The sequence below is a fragment of the Piliocolobus tephrosceles genome, chromosome 7 (genome assembly GCF_002776525.5).
Source record: "Piliocolobus tephrosceles isolate RC106 chromosome 7, ASM277652v3, whole genome shotgun sequence".
NCBI classification, from domain to species: domain Eukaryota; kingdom Metazoa; phylum Chordata; class Mammalia; order Primates; family Cercopithecidae; genus Piliocolobus; species Piliocolobus tephrosceles.
In genome coordinates, this window is record NC_045440.1 from 122,600,230 (window position 1) to 122,623,436 (window position 23,207).

The following is a 23,207-nucleotide window of genomic DNA, read 5'->3' on the forward strand; positions in this document are numbered from 1 at the left end:
TCATCCTCCCTCCTTCTCATCAGATGTTCTGAAGAAATTCCCCAAATTCAGAGAAACACAGAAACCATCAATGAACAGAGCCTCAATTCTCAGTCTTGAAAAGTACAAAAATCCTGAAATCAACTCCGATTTTTTTCCCATCATTTCGATGACCTTTTTAGGAAGCTATCATGTTTATTAATAATTATCTCTTCTCCCCATCATCAGTTATGTGCATCTGTTGTTTACACATATGCATATATGTATATTTATGTATTTTCCTTCAAACCTAACTCTTCTTGCAGTTACCCTTTCTAAAGTAAAATTTCACAGAGTTTTCAAGTCTTCACTCTCTGAGATTCCTCACCTCTCCTGCCTATCCTAACCTACTTCTACCATTTACTAACATAGTTCTTGCCAGGTGACTAACAATGTAAACATTACTAAAAAGCATAATTTTAAAAGTAAACATTACTCTTAAGTCCTTGTTTTATTTTATCTCATCCAACAGGATTTCTTTTTCTTGAACCAGTCATTTCATCTGGCTTCCCTGATGCCTCTGCTTTTTGTTTGTTTGTTTTGTTTTGTTTTGTTTTTGTTTTTGTTTGAGACAGAGTCTAGCTCTGTCACCCAGGCTGGAGTGCAATGGCGCGATCTTGGCTCACTGCAACCTCTACATCCAGGTTCAAGCGATTCTCCTGCCTCAGCCTCCCAAGTAGCTGGGGACTACAGGTGCCTGCCGCCAAGCCCAGCTAATTTTTTTGTATTTTTAGTAGAGATGGAGTTTCACCATGTTAGCCAGGATGGTCTTGATCTCCTGACCTCGAAATCTGCCTACCTCGGCCTCCCAAAGTGCTAGGATTACAGGAGTGAACCACCGTGCCTGGCCTGACTCTGCCTTTTCATGTTTTTCTTCCTTTTCTCTGATCAAACTAGTTTCTATTACTGCGTCACACTCATCCAAATAGCATTGGATATAGGAGTTCCTTGGGGCTTGGTATAGTGTCCTCTGTCCACTCTCCTTCTAGGTAATCACTAACATTCTCACACTTTTCATTACCTATGTGTCTGCAGTCCAAACCTATGTCTGAGTCCCTGGACCTATAGATCCAACTGCCTTTTCGTTTGAATTTCTCACAAGCATCTAAAATTTTGCTTTCCGAAGGAAGAATTCTTGCTCCTTATTCATTTCTCATGGACATTCATAAGACTGTATATTCATAATGTTGCCTTCCTTTAATCATCTCACACAGTCACCCAGTCCTGCCAACTCTACCTCTAAAATCTCTCTCAAACCCATCTACTTCTCTCCATCTCTAATGGAAACACCCAAATACATGTCTCCATCATCTTCTGTCACAATATAATGAAAATATAATATCCTTCGACCTGGCCTCCTGTATCTAATGTTGCCTTTCAGGTCACCATTGATTCTTTAAAGAGGTCCATAGGACCTCTTTAAAACCACCATTGTGATTATAAAGGCTCTCTACTAAATTGCTTTAAAACTTCCTCTTATCTTTAGGATAAAGTCAAAAATTCCTAATATTTCTTTTAAGACTTTGCTTGAATTCACCCAGATTTACTTTTTGCTCCTCTTATACAATTGTCTTCTGATATGGTTTGGCTGTGTCTCCACCCAAACCTCACCTTGAATTGTAATAATCCCCACATGTCAAGGGCAGGGACAGGTGGAGATCGTTAAATAATGAGGGTGTTTTTCCACCATACTGTTCTCATGGTAGTGAGTGAGTTTCACGAGATCTGATTGTTTAATAAATGGGAGTTCCCCTCCACACACGCTCTTGTCTGCCACCATGTAAGGCATACGTTTGTTTCTCCGTTGCCTTCCACCATGATTGTGAGGCCTCCCCAGCCACGTGGAACTGTGAGTCCATTAAACCTCTTTCCTTTATAAATTATCCAGTCTCTGGTATGTCTTTATTAGCAGTGTAAGAACAGACTAATACATCTTCTTTTCAGCCCTGTTAAGCTTTCTAGAGACTCTGAGCATAGTACGCTCCTTTTCTTGAATCCTCATACAGGCAGTTGCTCCTGCCTACAAAGCTCTTTCTCTTTTCTATACCAACACACTCTTTGTATCCCAGGTTAATGACCTCCTTCTTGAGGAAGTTTTCCTCACCATCACCATTCCCTCAGGTCAGGCTTTCCATACCCTTGTATCATAGTCCTCTGTGCTATCCTGGCACATCAAGGCTCAAAATTATTTGTACACTGGCTTTTTTTTTTTTTTTTAGACAGTTTCACCCTTGTTGCCCAGGCTGAAGTGCAATGGCGCAATCTCGGCTCACTGAAACCTCCACCTCCTGGGTTCAAGTGATTCTCCTGCCTCAGCCTCCCAAACAGCTGGGATTATAGCATGTACCACCACACCCTGCTAATTTTGTATTTTTAGTAGAAACAGGGTTTCACCATGTTTGTCAGGCTGGTCTCAAACTCCTGACCTTAATTGACCTACCTGTGTTCACTGACTTTTTAATTCACTCCTGATCCATACTTTAGTCTGAAAGCTACTAAATATAGATGTGAATCAGGAGTAACGGAGGAGAACTATTTACCTTAGCATTTGTCCCAGAGTCGATCTTAGTCAAAAGAGATATGTTAGTTGAAAAAGGAAAACTCCCTTCCCCCACACTGTCAAGAGAGGCCCTGGTAATTTGCTATGTGGCCAAATGCTGTCAAAATTCTCAGTTTCTCCTCTACTGAAATGCGGTAGCTAGGCAACTTTGATAACATTTGGAACCAACCCACACAAATCTCATTCCAAGTCCAGATCAAGTGCCAAAGCTGGTTGGTTTCATTTCAGAGACACCCTCCCTAAGGCCATGAAGATGAGCCAAATGTCTGTGAAGAAACTGTTATAACTACCTATACTTTCAGCATACACAGGTATAATGTTTTATTGACTTAATTATGTGACATAGTGTCTGCCACAATACGTGAAAGGCTTAGGAATTCCTACTATAAAATGAAGATGTAAAGAATTATCCTGCTAATATGGCATTTATTTGAAATACTGGCTGCATATTGCAAAACTGTAAATTAGGCAAAAGCAGTCATTTCAAGAGGGCTTTTTGATACAGGACATTTTTTCTGTAATATTGGTCCTGTAAATACATTTAAAATGAAGTAATGAATCAAATGTCTTGTGCATATATACTTTAACTGATAATGATTTTAAGATGGAAACAGCTACTGCAACAAGATTATTCAGGCAAACCTTTATCTTTCCATGGATTCAAATTAGCTGAAGCTTGGACATACCTCTAAGGGACTCTCTAGATGTCACCAACATTAATATGATTGAGTTATCATCAGTTCATCAATTTTAAAGATGGATAATGACAGCTGAATGCTCTGTCCTCTCAAAATGTTCCAATGTGAATTGACTGTTTCCTTGTAAAGAAGAGTGTTAAGTGGAATACTACTTATTCCATTATACAACTGTGTTTTCATACATAATTAAAACTTCCCAGTTGGGCAAGAAGAGTGATGTGATGGAACTGGTTGATTAGAGATTCCTTTTTAAATGGATTATTTATTAAACAACCTAGCTAGTCAATTATTTTTCTACTTCCTCATTTTATTTTGCCCGATGTTATAAGCACAGTCTACCTTTCCATAATATTTTTGATTAATCTAGAAAAAAGTGTTTTATTTCTGACAAGGCTATATATATTTGGTTCTTTCAAAAATCTATCCATAAATGGAAGAAAAATCTCATTATACTATGTGATTATCCTTAGTCTCTAGTGGACTTTTAGCCTGGGATTTGCTCAATAAAGCAAACATACCACTATGAAAATAATGACTATATATTCCTCAGACTCACAAAATTATGTATTCATGATGACAAGCTCTTTTAAAAAGCAATAAAATATCCAAGTTTTTAAATACATAGCTTCAATTTTTAAAAATTCTTCCCTGACTTATTTATGCAAAATTAACAACTGAAAGTTCTACTCCACTTTAGTATACGCTTTAGCTGGTTTCAGAATAAACACATTTTTCTAAATCTATTTAATACAGACAAACAGCAGTAGTTAATTTACCAGATAGGAATTGTGGCATGTATGTTAGTTGTATGACAGCATGATCAGATCCAAAAAAAGTTTGGTGCCAAGTAATTGAGAAACTGCCTAAATGCATTTTGGGCTTTGATTTCTGAACAATTTTCAAGAAGTTCAATCCTGGGCCAATTATGCAGTATCATGCTTGGAAAACAGGAAACTGCCTTAGAGGAACTTGTTACCGTCATTTATAAGATATCTCAGACAGCTCATTCAGGGACAGATAAGGTGTTTTTCCCTGAAGCAGCTGTATTGTACTGGAAAGCAAAATATTCACAAGACTAGGATATGGAGCTTGGCTCCCCCATGTACTATTCCCAGGTATAACCTTGGGCAAGTCATTTAATGTCCTAGCCTCAATTTTATCATCCTTACAAAGTCTATAATAATACCTGCTTCAAAGGAATGCTATAAGGCTCATGTAATATAATAAATGGAAAAGTACTTTCTGTTGTAAAATACTCAACTAATCTAAGAGATGATGGTTATTATTTTCCATACACTAGTCCTTGCTATGGTATTAGTGAATTTATGATCTTGGATGTTGAGTTGTAAAGACCTTCTAAAGAGCTAACAACCTTTTCATCTAGATTGTAGGCATTAATAAATAAACATATAGAGAACATCTGAGAACCATTAAAATAAAGTACATATGACATGTTTGGAATGAGATGGGTTTATGTGCAACCTTTGAACTTTTATGTATCATCTACAGCAAGCTAAAATTTGTGATATTAAATATTTGGACATTTGTGCTTATTGGTTTGTCTTCATACACAGATATGTCCTGAAATTTCACATACAAGTTGACTCATATTTAGTTATATCGAAAGGAGGTTACTATTTAGATTAAAGAAACACTGTGGTAAATCCCTTATAGAATAAAGAATTCTTCAGTGTTGAAACATGACGGTCTCATAAATTTGGATTTTTATGTGCCTAGTATTCTAAATGTGGGAATATAACTTCACTAGACTTTTTTTTCCTTAATTTGGGAGTTCTATCCATAAACAAAAAGTATCTACATTGGACCAAGAGATGATGTATATAAAGAATTAAAACACTGTCATTTGAATACTCTTTTATTGAACTCATTGTCTGGGTGGCAAAACATTCTAATCACTTCCATACCACCCATTAAACAGCATCCTTCCCTTCTGCAAGTGGAGTCACAGGCATCCTTTGGGCACTGGCATCTGGGTATCAGTACCTGAACGTCAGCACTGGTATGATAGATATTGCCTTTTAACTGCCCTTTCTATCCTGTTTACTCCATTTTGGTTACTCCATTTTGGTTATATACGGTTGAAGACTCTGGCTTTTGAGTCCCTTTTTTGTGTTTGTTATTTTTGTTGTTTACTCTAGGACTGGTTTGTAAAGGTCAGAAGCTTCCTTTGTATGACCTCTTCGTTCCCAACTTCTCCTTTGCCCCTGATTTCAATCCCTTTCAATTTAGTTCCACTTAGAGCTGGGTAAGGACAATACCCACTCTTCAGTCAACCCCAACTTCAGGATCCTAGGGTCTTCTGTTGTCCCTGGAGTGGGGGTTTATGGATTCTTAATTTTTAAGGCTTTCCTAAGTAAAGTTGATTTCTAATTGAAAACTACAGCAAGTCAATGAGAAACTGGTTGAGCCAAAAAATAGACATTGATTTGAAGATCTATAACCACAAAAATAGCAAATACACCCCAGGGTCCAATTTGGAATTGAAACTCCATTGTCTCCAGAACATATTTCATGTCTTCTTTCTACACGTTGGCTTCATCTTCTTAAGAAAGATTTTTCCACCAGCAGGAAATATAGAATCTGGCAACTCCATCTTCAGCCATTTAGAGTAATCACAAGAAAATGACCAACCCCCGATGTCTCTTTTCCCAAATTAAAAAGTCAAGGAGAGGGTCTCTGATTTGGTCAGTTTAAGTGAAGGGCTTATCCCTAGACAAGTCAGCAAACATCAAACGGTAAGTGGTGTCACTTTGGATTTCTTTACTCATCCTTAGACCATTAAGTGTGGGAGAAAGATAATTTTCTAGAAGAAGGAGGTGAGAATTGCTGGACCAGCAGGCAATACTCATTCACTGGGATAAATATTCATTTGGCATATTATCTTTTTTGGTATTTTTGTCTTCCTATATCTCTCCATTGTCCTCCTGGATTTTGTTTATGTCAAAGTTTTCTAAAGATTAAGGTGACTGATGGAGAGAAAAAAACAAACGAATCTGACGAAAGCTTTGTTAGGAGAATTAACACTTTTTGAGTACTGGCCAATTTTCAGAAATTTCTTCTATCATCTTTTCTTTCCTTCCCCCTGAACAATCCTGAATTAAGAGATCTCCATTCCCAGATAAACAAATTCATATTCAGAGATGATGAATAACTGCTTTAAGATAACAATGCTAGCAAGAACAAAGTTGGAACTGATAAACCCAAATATATTTAAATGAAAATGGAAATTGCAGTGGGGCTGGTGCAGGTAATATTCAGGGGACAATTGTGAGGAAAAACTGGTTTCCAGGGCTCATCTTTACCCTCTAACTCCACTAAAGAGAATTATTCCTTTGCAGGGATCAAGTCCAAGAACAATTCAGGCCATATTATTGGATTATTAGTATAAGAAGTATAAATACATAAATGCTCTCCTTTCTTTTCTTTGGGATCTATTTTACTCACCACATAGTGTTAAAATGGAAAGTTGAGATTAGGGTGTAGACCTAGAGAAATGGGGCCAAGAAGAACAACTGTCCTGCTGACTGTAGTCCACGTTAAACGCTTTCTCACTGCATTGTATGGTAAGAAGACCCTATTGGGATTTGGCAGAAGTCTTTTAAAAATAAACAGAATGACTTTTTCCAAGAATATCCCTTTGACATAATGCTTTCTTGAATCCATGTAGGTGTTAGCTAGCTATTGGAAGATTCCTGGCTCTTGGGTCCATGTCAAATGCCATTGCATTCCAAGCATGAATTGGCAAGTGATGGCTACACATACAGTACATGAAAAATGAAAGGATACTTACTTTATATCCACAGAAAACAGTTGAAGCCCTTCTTTTTATCTCATTACATTTAACACACACCCAATATGTGTAGTCTTGTACCTGGCTCTAGTGTAAAGGTGTGTTCCTTCCCTCAGACAGTATAGTGGATGTACTGTGATGCATTCCTCAGTTTAAAACTTTAAATTGATTCCACTATAATTTTGTGATATGACTACCAAGTATGGTGAGTTTTTGGCATAGATTACAGGCCAACTCTGATAACACTTTGATAAAGTAGCTAATATCACTCCCCTATTGTTGATGATGGAACTAGCCTGAAAGCGAATAACTGGCCAAGGCACGATTTGAGTCCATCTACCAGGCTCAGGAGCACACACACTAGTCCCATTCCTCCCTGCTCCCATGCTAAGACATCAAGCTGGAGAAGGTGTCTTTTCTTTTCTATTCTTCTGTGTGTAAAAATTTGGCTAAGACCTGGGAAATCTAGAAATGTGCTGAACTGAGCACACACATCCAATAAAATTAATTTGTTTTTGATACTGTATTTCATGTTTATTCAATATTTATAATAAAGTTGTATAAGATCATGGTCTAGAAAACTGAGATGAAATTAGAAAGTTTTTTTCTATCTAATTTCCAAGCCTAGAATTCCAACCAAGAGTTAATTTGGGTATTAAAAGCATTTTTGGATGGAAAAACATGGCTCATGTGAACAGTAATATGCAAATGAAGTGATTCTGACATAAGGACAATATTGATTTTTATTCTTAAACTCAAGTCTATTCTATTTTAACAGAGAACTTCTCAAATTATATTGACCAACATTATATTGACCAAATTTTCATTTTACATTCCCAATACTTTTATTACGTATTTCTGATCTCTGCCTAACATTTAGCCAGGCAAACTGCCATCTGCACCCAACATCACTTTAAACTGGAAGGTCCTAATAAAATACCCTAACTAACATACATTGAGTTTGTAAACATTCTGCAAAATTTTTTGGTATACATTTTCTTATTTAACCCAAAATGTAACAATTTTTGATAGATTATATAAAGGTATCTGAGACAGGTGTCAACCAATTTAGAGATTTATTTTGCCAAGGTTAAGGATTATGAACCTGTAACACAGCCTCAGGATGTCCTGAGAACATGTGCCTAATATTGGGTTATGGCTTGGTTTTATATGTTTTAGGGAAACCTGAGACATTAATACATGTGAGGTATACATTGGTACAGTCCAGAAAGGCAGGACAACTCAAAGAGGAGGTGGTGGGTGGAGATGGGGGTTCAGGTCATAGGCAGATTGAAAGATTTTCTGATTGACAATTGGTTGAAAAAGTTGAGTTATTATGTAAAAGCATGGAATCAATAGAGTGACTGGATTAAGAGGTTGTGGAGACCGAGGTTCTTATTACATAGATGAAGTCTCATAAGTGGCCACTCTTAGAGGCAGTAGATAGCAAATGTTTCCTATTCAGACATTTAACTGGTGTTAGAGTCTCCACTAATCTCTTCAGAAAAAGACTCGGAAAGGGAAAAGGATTCTTGATAGAATATAAATTTCCCCCACAAGACACAGCTTTGCAAGGCATTTCAAAATATGTCAAAGAAATACATTTTGGGACAAAATACTTCAATTTCCTTCAGGGGCTGCTATCTGCCATGTGATATTATACTAGAGTCAGATTGGAATTTGATATCTTATTGCTACACATAGTCTACTTTGTCAGCCTTGGGATCTCTATTTTAATGTTAGGGCTGGTCAGCTGTGTCTAAACTCCAAAAGGGACAGGGTATAATGAAGCATTTCCAACCCACTCTTCCTGTCGTGGCCGGAACTAGTTCTTCAGGTTTCTTTGGAATCCTCTTGGCTGAGAGGGAGGTCCATTCAGTTAGTTGGGGGGCTTAGAATTTTATTTTTGGCTTACAAACTGTTCTTACCTGAACACCTATTTTATGAAAGGTATCATACCAGACAGTATTGAGACTAGAGATTAACAAGACCAAAATTCTGCTCACATGGAGTTTAAGCTCTAGCCTGTGGACAAATTTCATTTCATTCAACTAATTTGTACTGAATCCTTACCAAGTACCAGGAACTGCACAGTACCACTTATTCAACAAACAGGCTAGAAATTAAAAATTCAAAAGATTGTTATCCTTTAGAGTAATCACCTGAGGAAGATATATACTAATTTTTTTCCAATGTTGACATTGCTCAAAATATTTCTAGAATCAGTATATTTGGAATTTGATTATTTCTAAGTATATTTAAGGCTTATCAGGAAAAAAGCTATCATTACTTTAAATTTTCACTTTGTTTTATATCTGTATGTTACATAATATATATTGTACATATTATACATATATGTGTGCATATATATATATAAAGCTATCTAGTTTGATCACTCACCTTACATACAAAAAGTGACACTGATATTTAACAGTATCAACAAAATTAAATCTTTTCTTAGAGGATTAAGATGTGTCATTCTCTAAGGAATATGTAGCTGGCTGTGAAAGAGGTATATGAAAGATACTTTGAACACCGGTGAAATTGTTTTGGTTTATTTCCTATGCCTACCCAATGTGATTACCTTATGGACATCTCTAATTTACTTGAATAAATTCTAGTACATTTACCTAAAAATTAAATCTGTAGTCATATAAAAATCTGTGCTTTTATACCTCATTAACTGGCTTATTCATTCTATAAATGTTTACTGAGCCTTCACTTCATGTGAAGGTTTGACCTATGTGTTGTGAACAAAGCAAAAAATAATAATAAACCATGTCAAAGGTAATTCAAAGCCCAGTGTTTTTGCTTTAGTAGTTTGAAAATTGTGCAAACATCCATCTGAATTAAACTGACCCAGATCAAACTTCTGGCAAATGTTTAATTTATCCATTTGAGTCTGCTTTATATTCTAATAAGTTTCTATTCTCCCTTTAAAGGTAAACAATAGAGATGGAAGACAAAAAAAATGTTTCCTGGATATTTATCTAGGCATACCTGCAGGAGAGCCATGCCCCCTCAGCATATAGAGCAGAACCCCTCTAGAGGGGTCAGGAGGAACATCTCCTAATGCCTCGTGCCTAAGTCCTAACTCTTCAAAGAGCTATTAAGGAAGGTCATCTCTGTTGCAGATTCTTCTGCATCCAAGTATATCAAATTCTGATCATCCTTCAAGTATTCAGCCTATTTACACACTTCATTCTTCCAAAATGTATTCTTTTACCTTAGAGAGATCTGTACTACTTGGTATGGTTTCCTCTAATCCTTTAGATTCATATTTTTAAAATCTTCACACTCTTTCAGCTGGCTCATGGCTGTACTAAGTAAATACAGCTACATTGCAAATTAACCTCCAAACTGCAGAGGCTGTTAAAAGAAAATCTCAGGCAAATTAAATTTAACAGAGCTTAATTGAGCAAAGAATGATTCACGAATCAGGCAGCCTCCTGAGCTGGAGCAGGCTCAGAGAGACTTCAGTGCATGCAGCCACATGGTGGAAGAAGATACATGAACAAAAAAGGGAAAGTGACGTACAGAAAATGGAAGCGAGGTACACAAACAACTGGACTGGTTGCAGCTTGGCATTTGACTTATTTGAACCCAATTTGAACGGTTGGCCACCTTTAATTGGCCAAAACTTGGTGATTGGCACCAGAGTAGATAGTTCATTTATACATCCAGTTAGATTTCAGTTTACTATATTCAGAGAAAACTTCAGGCTGAACTTAAAATCTGAAAGGAGGCAGTTTTGGGCTAAACTTAATAAGGCTTAACTAAACAGATGTTTATTGTAGGTGAGCAGAAAGCTCCACTTCACCTGGTAGGTTAGGAACTGTATAATTTGGATGTCAGTAGGACACAGATGGCACACATGCGGCAACATTTAAGGACAGATTAATAAAGGTACCATTTACAAGGTGTGGGCTGGGTAAGAGAAACCACAAAGAAAACTTCAGTTTCTCAGGGCTAACCATAATAGGCCAACCCTAATGCCTAAAGTGGATAAAGGAGGGAGAAGATACTGGAATTTAGAAACTGTATAAAGAGGGCTACCTAAAAGGAGCAGTAAAATTTGCTCAGGGGGTTCAGACAGCCTGCAGCAACCTCCCAGGGAAGAAGTCAGTAATAAATATCCTGACTTTACTGCATTCCCCATTTCAGTCTCCTGCTGGTGGTCAACAATCATACATACAGCCTGAAAGGAAAGGAGTTCTTTATGTGGCACTTATACAGACCAATTTTCTGGGCACACAGGAAGGTGGAGAAAAGAGAGAAGAGAGTGTAAAAGAGAAAATATCCAGCACTGGAAACCGAGTTGACTTGGGGCTCTATGTCTGGTACATGACAGGAGCCCTAAACTATATGCTGAATACCACTGAATTAATTATCTGGGGCTTGTGTTTAAAGAAAGGCACAGAATGGCTATGCAATAAATATTTACTAATTTCCTCATTCTAATGATTCCATGGTCAGGGACTCCTCTGAATAAGCTCCACTTACAATCACAAACTCCAAATATGAATGTTCATCCTTTCTACTTTTGATGCACTCCAGAAGAATAGGTTAAATTGTAGTAATCTATCAGCAGCTTTAGTTATTTGCAGTGACTATCAATGTGCCTTGTAAATAGCTGGCTTTCAACAAGTACCACTTTTGACTAAATTGAATCAAAAGTTCTATTTAACTTGCACAGTGTTATACCTATGAGAAAGGTGAACCCTGAGGGCCCCTCACATCTATCTCATTTCTAGAATGTTAGAAAATTGCAAGTGAGCATTGCAAGGAAAGCCTGAACATCAGTGCTTCCCTCAATAATAAAAGGGATATTGCTCCATGATAAAGCATGCCATGTGAGATCAGATACAGCCCATTCCCTTACTTTTGGCATCATTCATTTGCCATGTAAACTTGGTCTCTTGGTATTTTCAAGCTCAACTAAATACACCAGAATGAAATATCTTAGAAATTTATATCTTAAAATGTTTACAATGAGAAATGTGCCAGCATCATGCATGCTATCTCAAAAGGCTACGTCAACAGCATTCATTATAACAAAAACCTTGAGTTCTCAATTATTGAATTCAATTTGCAAGGAAGGCAGAGATACAGTCATCAGCTTTATTATTCAAAACTCACCTATCATATTTTCACTAAAATGTGATTTGGCCAAGTAATGGATTTTAGGAACTTGTCTGAAATATAAATAAGATCTAAAATCTTATTTACAATGACAGGATAATAATTTAAATGTATTAGTTCTACCTTAATAATATATTAGTACCCCAAACAAGCTTGGTATGCAGTTATTTCATTTTCAAATAGACCCACTCCTTTTGACTCTTGTTTCCCATGACCTTCATGAACTGTTTAAACCTACAGGTCTTGTAAAATGTCAGTGTTCTGGCAATACTTTTCAGCTCCTATGCTTCCAGAAAACATAACTTACTACTTTGCAGGATAAATAGTTATCAGCAGAACCATGTACTTTTCATAAAAAGTGAGGCTTCCTGTGTTCAGCCGCTCTAGGAATTCCTTTCATGAATTTCAAGACACTGACTCTCCCAAGCTAGTATCCTCTACCTTGGAGACTTCCATATGACACAGACAGACTGACAGACACTCACTAGTTTTTCACGTTCCCTCGGGCTGTTAACGCCTCTACCAAGACTGGTGCTTTTCAAAGGCAATGGGTTTGAAGTCACACTGAGCTTGAATCTTATCACTGTCACTAGCCAGAAACACAACCCTGGGCAAGCTACTTAAACTTCCGTGTCTTGATTTCCTGATCTGTAAAATGAGAATAAAAATATAATCTACTTGCAGGGCCATTGGCAGGATTAATGAAATAATTCTAGAAAAACACTTTATAGGATGAGATCCTTACTCCTACTTCTTTTTAATAAGTCTGTCTTTGTTCACATTCCAGGTGTGGCTATTTTATTCACAGGGCAAGAAGTTGCAGGAAAAATGGCTTCTAGCAGCGGAACTTCCTCATACACGTGATCTGTTTCTGATTAGAGAACTGCAGGAGGTGAAAATTGGGTTCAAGGCAAGTCCCTGACATTTAAAATACCCTTCTCCTTAGATGTGTATATTTAATGCACATTAGTTGAGAACTGTTAGGTTCAATATTATGAAACTGCCAATGATTTATGTCTTAGTCCATTCTGTGCTGCTAAAAAAGAATACCTGAGACTGGATCATTTATAAACAATAGATTTTTGTTTGGCTCACAGTTCTAGAGGCTGGGAAATCCAAGATCCAAGGGCCTACCTGTGGAAAGTCTTCTTGCCGTGTCATACTTAGCAAAAGGCAACGTATTGCTGGTGAGAAAGAGAGAGGGAGGGAAGAGGGCCAAACTCATCCTTTTATCACTCCAATCCACTCCCTCAACAACTAACCCACCCCCAGAATAATGGCATCAATTCATTCATGTGGGCAGAACTCTCATGACCTAATCACCTCTTAAAGATCCCACCTTGTATTAGTCAAGGTTCTCTTAGAAGATTAACTTGTATGATCACGAGGTCCCATAATCGGATATCTGCAAGCTGACAAGTAAGGAGAGCCAGTCTGAGTCCCAAAACTGAAGAACTTGGAGTCCGATATTAGAGGGCAGGAAGCATCCAGCAATAGAGAAAGATGTAGGCTGGCAGGCTAGGCCCATCTCATCACTTCAAGTGTTTTCTGCCTGCTTTTTATATGGCGGCTGATTAGATTGTGCCCACCCAATTAAGGGTGTGTCTGCCTTCCCCAGCCCACTGACTCAAATGTTCATCTCCTTTAGCAACACCCTCACAGACACACTCAGGATCAATATTGCATCCTTCAATCCAATCAAGTTCATACTCAGTATTAACCATCACACACCTCTCAACACTTTTTGCATTTGGAATTAAGTTTTCAACATATGAACTTTGGAGGACACATTCAAGTCATAGTAATCTAATATGTTGCATTTCATACAATTCATTATAATGTCATGCCCCACGCAAAAAGTTAAGGATGCCAAAATGAATAAAACAAACCCTGTCCTGACAAATCTGATGATCCAGGTAATGAGGCAGGGATGCGCTCAGGGAGAGGGGTAAGTGAAGGGTGTTATGGCAGGAAATAGCATCTACCCATGCACCAAACTCAAAGGGATAAAGGTGGGGAAAGAGGTCAGGAGTGTTCAAGGAAAATCTCTCCTCATGGAACCCAAGTGACTGGGTCATAAGTGGTTTGGATGATGATTTGTTACAGTAACTAGTTTCCTTTGGTTATTGTAACAAATCATCACAAACTTACTGGTTTGCAATACGCTCATTAATTTTCTCGCAATTCTGGAGGTCAAAAGTCCAAGATCAGTTTCCCTGGGCAAAATCCATGTGTAGACAGGGTCAAACTCCCTCTGTAGGATCTAGTGGGGAGTATGTTTCCCGGACTTTCCCAGCCTCCAGAGCTGAAATGCTTGCATTGCTTGGCTTGTGGACCTCCTCCTTTGTCTTCAGCCAGCAGCATTGGATTTTGTTTCAATGGTCACATTGCCTTCTTCTATGTGTCAAATCTCCTCTCTCTTTCTCATATATGAATGCTTATGATTGCATTTAGGACCCACTTGGATAACCCAGTATAATCTTCTCACCTCAAGATCCTTAATTTAATTATATCTGCAAAGTCTCTTTTGCCATACAAGGGTAACATTCACAGGTTCTGGAAATTACTGCCTGGATATCTTTGGGGACCATTATTCAGGCTATTACACAAAGAGTGAAAGCTAATTAATTGCAAGAAAAGGAGTTAATGGGTTGTTGTTAAAGGACAAATGAAGATCCAGTCTTGGGGACTGAGCAGAGTAATTTGAGAGAATATAACAACCTTAACTGAGATGAACCAAATGTAGAAAAAGGAAGGATATAAGGAAGGCAGATGGTAGAGCTTGTGCGAAGGTCCAAGAAAAGGAGAGCATGGCATATTTAAAGACTTAGGAAAAGTGTTTCCTGGTTTGAAGTTAGAATAAAAATAATGGTGGGGATAAGGTAAAAGAGAAGGCTGTTGGGGTGTGCATGGAATAGCTCATAAAGAACATCATAAGTTATACTAAGTAGACTTCATCCTATGGGAATGAGAAGCCAGTCATTAGAGTCTGAAAGCAGTGGGATGATTTGATTGGTTCTATGTTTCAGAAAGCTCTCCCTGTTCACCATGGTGAAAAAGAAAAGGATTAGAGGAGGACAAGACAGGGTAGGAAGACTGGCTTAAGGCCGGTTGCCATTATTGATCCTAGAACTGAAGGGTCCTGGATTCTGTGCAGTCTGGTCCCTGGCCCCCGGGATATATTCATTCCACTTCCAAAAAATCCTTTTGAAATATATTTAAAACTCTAATTAAATGTGGTATCGGTAAAATGATTTCCACTTATATTAGGGTTTCTGCATTTAACTTTATGCTGTAGTTATCTAGTGGGTAACAATGCTATCAGTTCAAGTTAATAGTCTATATTAACTCTAACCTGAAAAAGGGGTATTTTACTCATCTAAAAATACCCCTAAGCAAAAGACTCATGAGGACCTCTTGGTAAATGACTAAAATAAGGTGTTAAAACTGCATATGATTTGGATCCCTACTACTCTGATCTTTCAGATATAACCTTATTAGTCAACATTATTGTTATTGTACATCTGGAACCTAAGATGTTCCTAAGTCCAAAAACAGATAACTGAAAAAAATGTTGCTTAGATGTATAGAGTCGTTAATCATGTAGATTCATTACATGATCTTAAATGTATAAGTGTCTTCATTTGAATTTCCCACAAGACAAGAGCCTTGGACAAAAACTTCAAGGCATTGTTTTATGTGGTAGTAATCTCAAGAAGCAGAAGGGAAGGGGCAGGGAAAATAAGATGGCAAAGAAGAAAAAATCAATACAAGTGTGTTTCAAAATTACTGCTGTGGATGAATAGACTAGTTCTTGCTATGACCCCTTAAGAATCTGCAAGGTGGGAGGCTGGAGAATTTATCATCCAGAAGCAAGATCTTAATGGTTGAGAGTTGAGTCTGTGAGTATTCACTCCCTCATGTTTATGGGGAGGCATTTGTGCAAGCTGAGAACACCCCTCAGGATTAGAGGACCCTGGGACATGACGTCAAGGGATATCAGAACAAGCTAAGGAGTTTGAACTGGCAGAGAGCTTTTCCCAGCATCTGTGGCTGGTATAGAAATGAGCCAAAGCACGGTAATGTAGGTGTCAAAGGCACCTGCTAGAGTGAAGAGTCTCCCCTGGAATTATGAACAAAGTTTCTGCAGATATATGAACTTTTCCATCAATTCACAACAAAATATGTCTAGATTTGACTCTCATAGGATTATTTTCCCCTCAAAACCCGATCCTGAAATGTTGATATGATGTTAGCAAAGGATAGTATGGTTCCTTGGGAATGGAGTCAACAGAAGTAAATTCCATTATCCAGATCATAGGATATATCCCACAGAAAAGAATCAAATGAAGAGATTGGTCCAAGATGGGACCAACAGCAGATTGAGTCGAAGCAAAAACATTGACTATGGAGAGTGTTAGCAATATGAATCAAAGCCCAGGAGATTATGGCAGACTCAAATCCTTTCTGAACAAGAGATGAGGTTCCTATGGAGATGAGGGTCTGAGATCATTAAGATTTCAGTGTACAAGAAAGAGAGTAAGGGGGTATATCAAGTACGTAGTAGAGAGTACTATGTACTTCCCACTGAGAGCAGAAAGAGTAATACATTGGAAGGATGAATATCGATAGAAGGGGAAAAAACAGTTATTAACTTTTTCTACAGGGTAAAGATGGCAAAGAGCTTATCTAAAAATAGGTCACTGAACAGGATTGAAGAGGAGATAACTGACTGAGAGATAGTAAAGAGACAAATTCAGTGATATTCCAACATGAATTAGATGGGGCTAGTAAGCACATCTCCCCAACTAGAGTTCCAGCTTCTGAGAAACAATGACTATTTCTTTATTATTCTGAATTCTACAACTGACATAGAGATTTAGTGACTATATGTTACATTAAAAGAGCAGGGTTTCTAACTTGATCTACTGAGTCAGTAACAGCATCATCCACCAAGCTATGTAATATAGGAAAAGGAGCAAAATTATGAGAAAATATGAAGTTGACTTTGGGCAGTTTGAGTTTGAGATGCCCGTGAGCACCCAAATGGATATATTTAGTAGGCAATTAGATATATAGGAGTTAAGGAAACAGGCTCAGCTGGAAATATAAATTGGGAAACTATCTGCATGCATGGCAGAGGCTGTCAAAATTGTGCAAATAGATGAGGTCTCCTAGGAAGCATAGACTGAAAAAAAGTTGAGGTTCAAGAATAAAACCATGGAACACCAAAATTCAAGGAATGTTAAAAAGGAGTAGCCAGAAGGGTAGGAAAGAAAGGAGTCATGGAAATAAATTAAATACTGCAGAGGTAGAATACAGTGAACTTTTTTTAATGGTTAGGTTTAGTGATTTTATGGTTAGATTTAGTGATAAACCTTAACAGGAGCAGTGGAGTGGAATAGCAAGATAGGAAAGCAAACTGAAATAGATGAAGAAGAGATGACAAAGTCACAATTGAAAACACAAGCCTCTTTTTCTAGAAGTGTACAGCAATGGAAAGAAAAAAAAATGTTAATAGCTAGAAAGAGAGATTGGTGTTTTTTGTTTGCTTGTTTGTTTTTGTTTTGTTTTGTTTTGTTTTAGAGACAGGGTCTCTCTGTGTTGCCCAGGCTGGAGTACAGTGGTGCAATCATGGCTCACTGCCACCTTAACCTCCCAGGGGCTCAGGTGATCCTCCCACCTCACCCTCCCAAGTAGCTGGGACTACAGGTGCACGCCACCATGCCTGGCTGTTTTTTTTAATTTTTTATAGAGACAGGGTCTCATCCTGTTGCCCAGGCTGTTCTCAAACTTCTGGGCTCAAGCGATCCATCTACCTTGGCCTCCCAAAGTGCTGAGATTGCAGGCGTGAGCCACTGTGCCCCACCTGTTTTTATTTTTGAAGATAGGAAAGACTTAGGCAAATTTAGAAAATAACTAAATTTAACAAATTTAGATATAACTAAATAACTAAAATAAACAAATTTAGAAAATAACTAAAAGGGTGAAATCTGAGATGCAAAGGAGGAGATTTTCTGATAAAGTTTTATGTCTGGAAAGTTGGCCCGGGGTGAAATACAGAGCTTGCATTAAATGAGGGGACTTCAGGAAGAAAGTCTCAGGCACTGGGAGGGGAGGCAGGTTGGATGCAGAAAATATGTAGAAAAAAAAGCGGGAGGGTAGTGGTTAAGGGCCTAGGGAAAAGTTGTGAAGGTTTCAAATGCAATGCACTGTACCATCCATGTGGCAGATCTGTTCTTTTACATTCTCAAACCATCACCGTGTCAGGAGTGCAGCTGTTTCCAGTAACAATGGAAAACAGTTTTTCAATAGCCCAACAGAGTATCACACTCTTACCTTCAGAATGAATCATGAATGAGTGGAGATAAATTTGGATAAAAGAGTTCTGACATTTTATTTGGCAATGTTGTCACTTCATATACACAATACCAGAATATAAGTGAAATGGACGGGCAGTACAGGATTCAAGACACGGAGCTTTTCACTGACATAAATAACAACAGTAATGATGTAATTACCTACCATTTATTGACTGTTTATTATGTGCCAGTAACAATGCTAATGTTTCACTGCATTATCTCATTTGAGCTTCATGAAAGCCTCTATCATTCTGAGTACTTTTCATCATTGTTTTCATAATTCCAATAGGGTTATATGGAAGCCTACACACCTATATGTACATGCCCATAGAAGTCTGATTTTATAATGATACACTGCTACCTAATAAAGGCTTTCCTTGACATTCTGTGCAACTTCAAATTGTTTTTATTTGGAAGTTACTATTGCTCCAGTATATACTTTATTGCTTTATTAGCACCAAAATTGCTTTTGGTCATTTTTTTGTTGTCTGGGCATTTTTTATCCCATCCAAAGTCAGTTTGTTCCTTCATTTACTTACCAAATATTTATTAAATAGCTATTATCTTTTAAAGTGCTTGGGATACAGGATTGGCTAGAAAGTTCTTGTCTCTCACACATCCAGAATTTTCTGTGAAATAAAGATTAGTACCTAGGTAATGAATGCACAGTATAATTTTTTGCTGCATATTTATAAATAAGTACTACAGAAGTACATGGTGAGGAGGGCACTTGGTCCGTCATAGGAGATTCAGCGGAGGCTTCCTGGAAGAAGCGACTTCAAAACTTGGATGTAAAATATAAGTAGGAGTTTGAGGGTAAAGAGGGTGCATAGAGAAAAACACTGCAGATAGAGTGCATGCCATTTACAAAGATTGAGAGAGAATGTGGGACACAATTAGAACCTCATATTTATTTTGGCTTCAGTCTAGTGTGTGAGGAATGGAGAAGAGCTGATGAAGCTACACAGAATGCGTGGGTTAGATACAGAGAGATTTTCTGTCTTATTAAGGAGTTTGGATTTTATTCTTAGATTACTGGTGTGACAAGGAGGGGATGTGGGACCACCGAGGCTTAAAACTGCAGGAATGTATGATCATAAGTTAATTGTGTGTGTCTGTGTGTGTGTGTGTGTGTGTGTGTGTGTGTGTGTGTGTGTTTTGGTTTTGTTTTGTTTCTGAGACGGAGTTTCACTCCTGTTGCCCAGGCTGGAGTATAATGGTCCGATCTCGGTTCACTGCAACCTCCGCCTCCCGGGTTCAGCCGATTCCCCTGCCTCAGCCTCCCAAGAAACTGGGATTACAGGAGTGTGCCACCACACCTGGTTAATTTTTGTGTTTTCAGTAGAGACAGGCTTTCACCATCTTGGCCAGGCTGGTCTCGAACTCCTGACCTCGTGATCCACCCACCTTGGCCTCGCAAAGTGCTGGGATTACAGGTGTGAGCCACGGTGCCTGGTCCATAATTTAATTTTTGTAGAGGAAAGTTACTTCCACCAAGCACCCGCAGCTACCCTTGACATCCCATCCCAAATAACATATTATCTAAGTAAAAACAGTATACCTGCTTTGCAAATACAGCTTTAAAATGATTCTTCTCTCTCTCCTTACTTGCTATCACACATGTGTACACACCTCCCACCAGTGTTCCATCTCCTCCTAGCAGAAACCCCATCAACAATGAAAAGAAGGTCAAGAGATCACAAACAGAATTTTTCAAGGATTTTTCAAAACAGTAAGTTATTTTATTTCAAAATCAAAAATATGGCACAATACTGATCCCAACAGGAATTTTTAGCTGGAAGCTGCTTCTAAAAGATGCCTACAATTTAAATAGACCACATCCCCCTGGTGATTGCCTAACCCCTGGGTTAGTGTGAGTCCTTCTCTCCTGCTTCTCACTTCCCTTTCAAAGTGCATGAGCCACACCCTTTCACCTGTTCTCCTCATTCCCTACCCCAGCTGAGGAAGGAACACAGTTGTTGAAATGGAGAAAGGGAAGGTACTATTTATGGAGCACCTGTTACAAGGCATGTTAGGTATTTCCAGATAACTTTGCTGCGTTCATTGTGATCCTTACGAAAACCCTGCGAGGTAGGTAAAAATCCTATTCTGCATGTGAGAAATTGAGCTTCGTGGTGATTCATTTCTTTTTTCTCTGTGCCAGGCACTAGGGCATGGGCTAAAAGCTGAGTCACAGAAACCTGCTCTGGGTCACAGAGCATGATGGGGAAGGGAATTGAGGTCAGATTCTTCAGCTCATGCCTTTACCACTACATCATAAACAGGGTTAGGTCCCTGTTATCAAGGTCTTTTGTTACTGGCACCCGTGTTCACATAGCTTGCCGAGTTTCTAGTTCACTGGCTGGCTCTGCCTTTCCTTCCCAGTGGCATTCTCAGTTTATGGCTGCCTGCCCTCTCCACTTGGGAGTCTTCATATTACTTTGCCCTTAGGTGTCTATAGCCTCCTGATTTCTGCCTACCTACCTGGATAAACTTCCTCTTTGGTTTGAGGCCAGCTGAGAACTGCTCACCTGGCTCTAGTGTCTAAGCTCCATTTTGTCCCCCAAAGCCCATATTTGCCAAATATAGCCCAAGCAGGACCCAGTCTCTTCCCAGTTTCCAAGCACCTGTCACACTCTCCAATTCAAAGCCTGCAAGTCATTTTTATCATATCCTTTAGCAAGAGAAATCTTTAGAAGCTGCTCTGTTTTCTCTATCGCTACCATTTAGTATTTTTTTAAAAAAATATTTACTTATTTCTCCAAATTAAGTCATAATGAGGTGCGTGATGAAGTACTCGTGCTCTCTGTTTTTTATTAAACACTTAGGATCAATTAGATCTACTTGCTTTTTTTTTTTTTTAAACAAATTGAATACAGACAGCAAAAAATATGCTTCTGGGTAAATTCAGTTTAAGCATGTTGTCAGAAAATTATAAGACTATGAGATTCCTGAATGGGCATTTAGCCTACCTTTTACCTCCAGGCAGGATCATGGCCAACATTTACTAAAGGAGAGAAAGAGAGCAATTCCATTATATTAAAACAAAACAAAACAAAAACTTTAGGAAACGAACTATCTAGGCTATCCTTCACCTAGGGCCATTTGTACTGGTGATCACTGTATTTATGAAAGAGTCTTAGTGGACAGAAAGCAGGATTTGAGTAAGTTTTATAAGGAAAGAGAGTTTTTCCAGTGGCAGTTACCATATTTGTAAAATTCAGTATGTAATGGCCAAAACTACAGATCATAATGATAGTTTGCTATTTTTTTAATTTAGATAAATTTTAACTAATAATAATGTATTTCCTGATCCAAGGTGTAAGATATGAATGATCAAATCTCATGCTTCAGGCTACAAAGTCATTACTGCCAGAGAACAGAGTTCCTTTGCATTTGTTGACAGGCAGGGAGAGAGAGAGTGAGAAAGCATGCAAGCAAGAGAGAGGGAGTAAGAGAACCACATGCACACACACCATGGAACCCATGTTCCCTCCGCGGGACTCCGCACTGATTTCCCAATCCAGCCACTCCAATTTCCCAATCAAGGAGCTATGACTTTGAAATAGTGATGGTGTAGCTTTAGCCCTAGTATACAAAGTGCTCCCACTTTTTGCCAGTCACTTCAAAGTTCTCCCTTGATTTGCCAAGATAAACCTCCTCCCTCTAAGTAAAATAAAAGTATGGTTTCTCTAAGTTAACATAAAGAAAAGAATGCAATGCCTGTGTTAGTACATGACTTTTTTAAGCAACAGAAGACTGGTAAAGAGGCTGTTATTTAAAACTGATTGAAATGGATTCAGAGTACAGGCCCTGTACCAGGTGGCATGAACTTGTAACCCATGCTTAACTCAGATTTGTTATATTAATCATGGTAATCCAATAGATAATAAGTTTAATTGTGTGTGTGTGTGTGTGTGTGTGTGTGTGTGTGTGTGTGTGATTAAGGTTGTATTCAAATTAAAATACTAAAAGCTGAAGAATAAGCACAGAAACTGTAGTATGGGGATTTGAATTGGACAGAAATGGATTTAAGTAAAGGCCTTGCCAATTACTAGCTGGATAGCATCAGACAACTAATATAATCTGCATTTCAGTTGGAGAGATTAAAATAAGAAATGTGAAAAAGGGAAAACAATGATTCTGATCTTCTAGATTGTGAGGATTAAAGGGATAATAGCCAGTATCCAGCACATAATAAATATTCTCAGCAAACGATATTATATTTGTATTACTCATTATAATAAGTTTATCCTTCTTAAAATTTAGCTTTAGAAATTTAGAGAAATTCCTATACCCTTTCCAGCTAAAATATATATTTCTGTGAATAGTGTATTCAGTAATAAGAGCCTCAATGCAGAAATTCCAGAATGAGTCTGCTTACCATTTTGCAGTTACTTAAAAAATAAACATTCTTGTGCCATTGAAATCAGATTCCTTGGCTGATACTAAGATCTCTAGTTCCTTGTTATTCAAAGTGTGGTCAGAAAAACAGCAGCAGTAGCAGCGCCAAGGAGCTTATCAAAGCTTTTGGACCTCAGGCACTATTCAAACTACTGAATCAGAAAACGTATTTAAACAAAATCTCCAGGTGATTCATATGCACATGAAAGTTT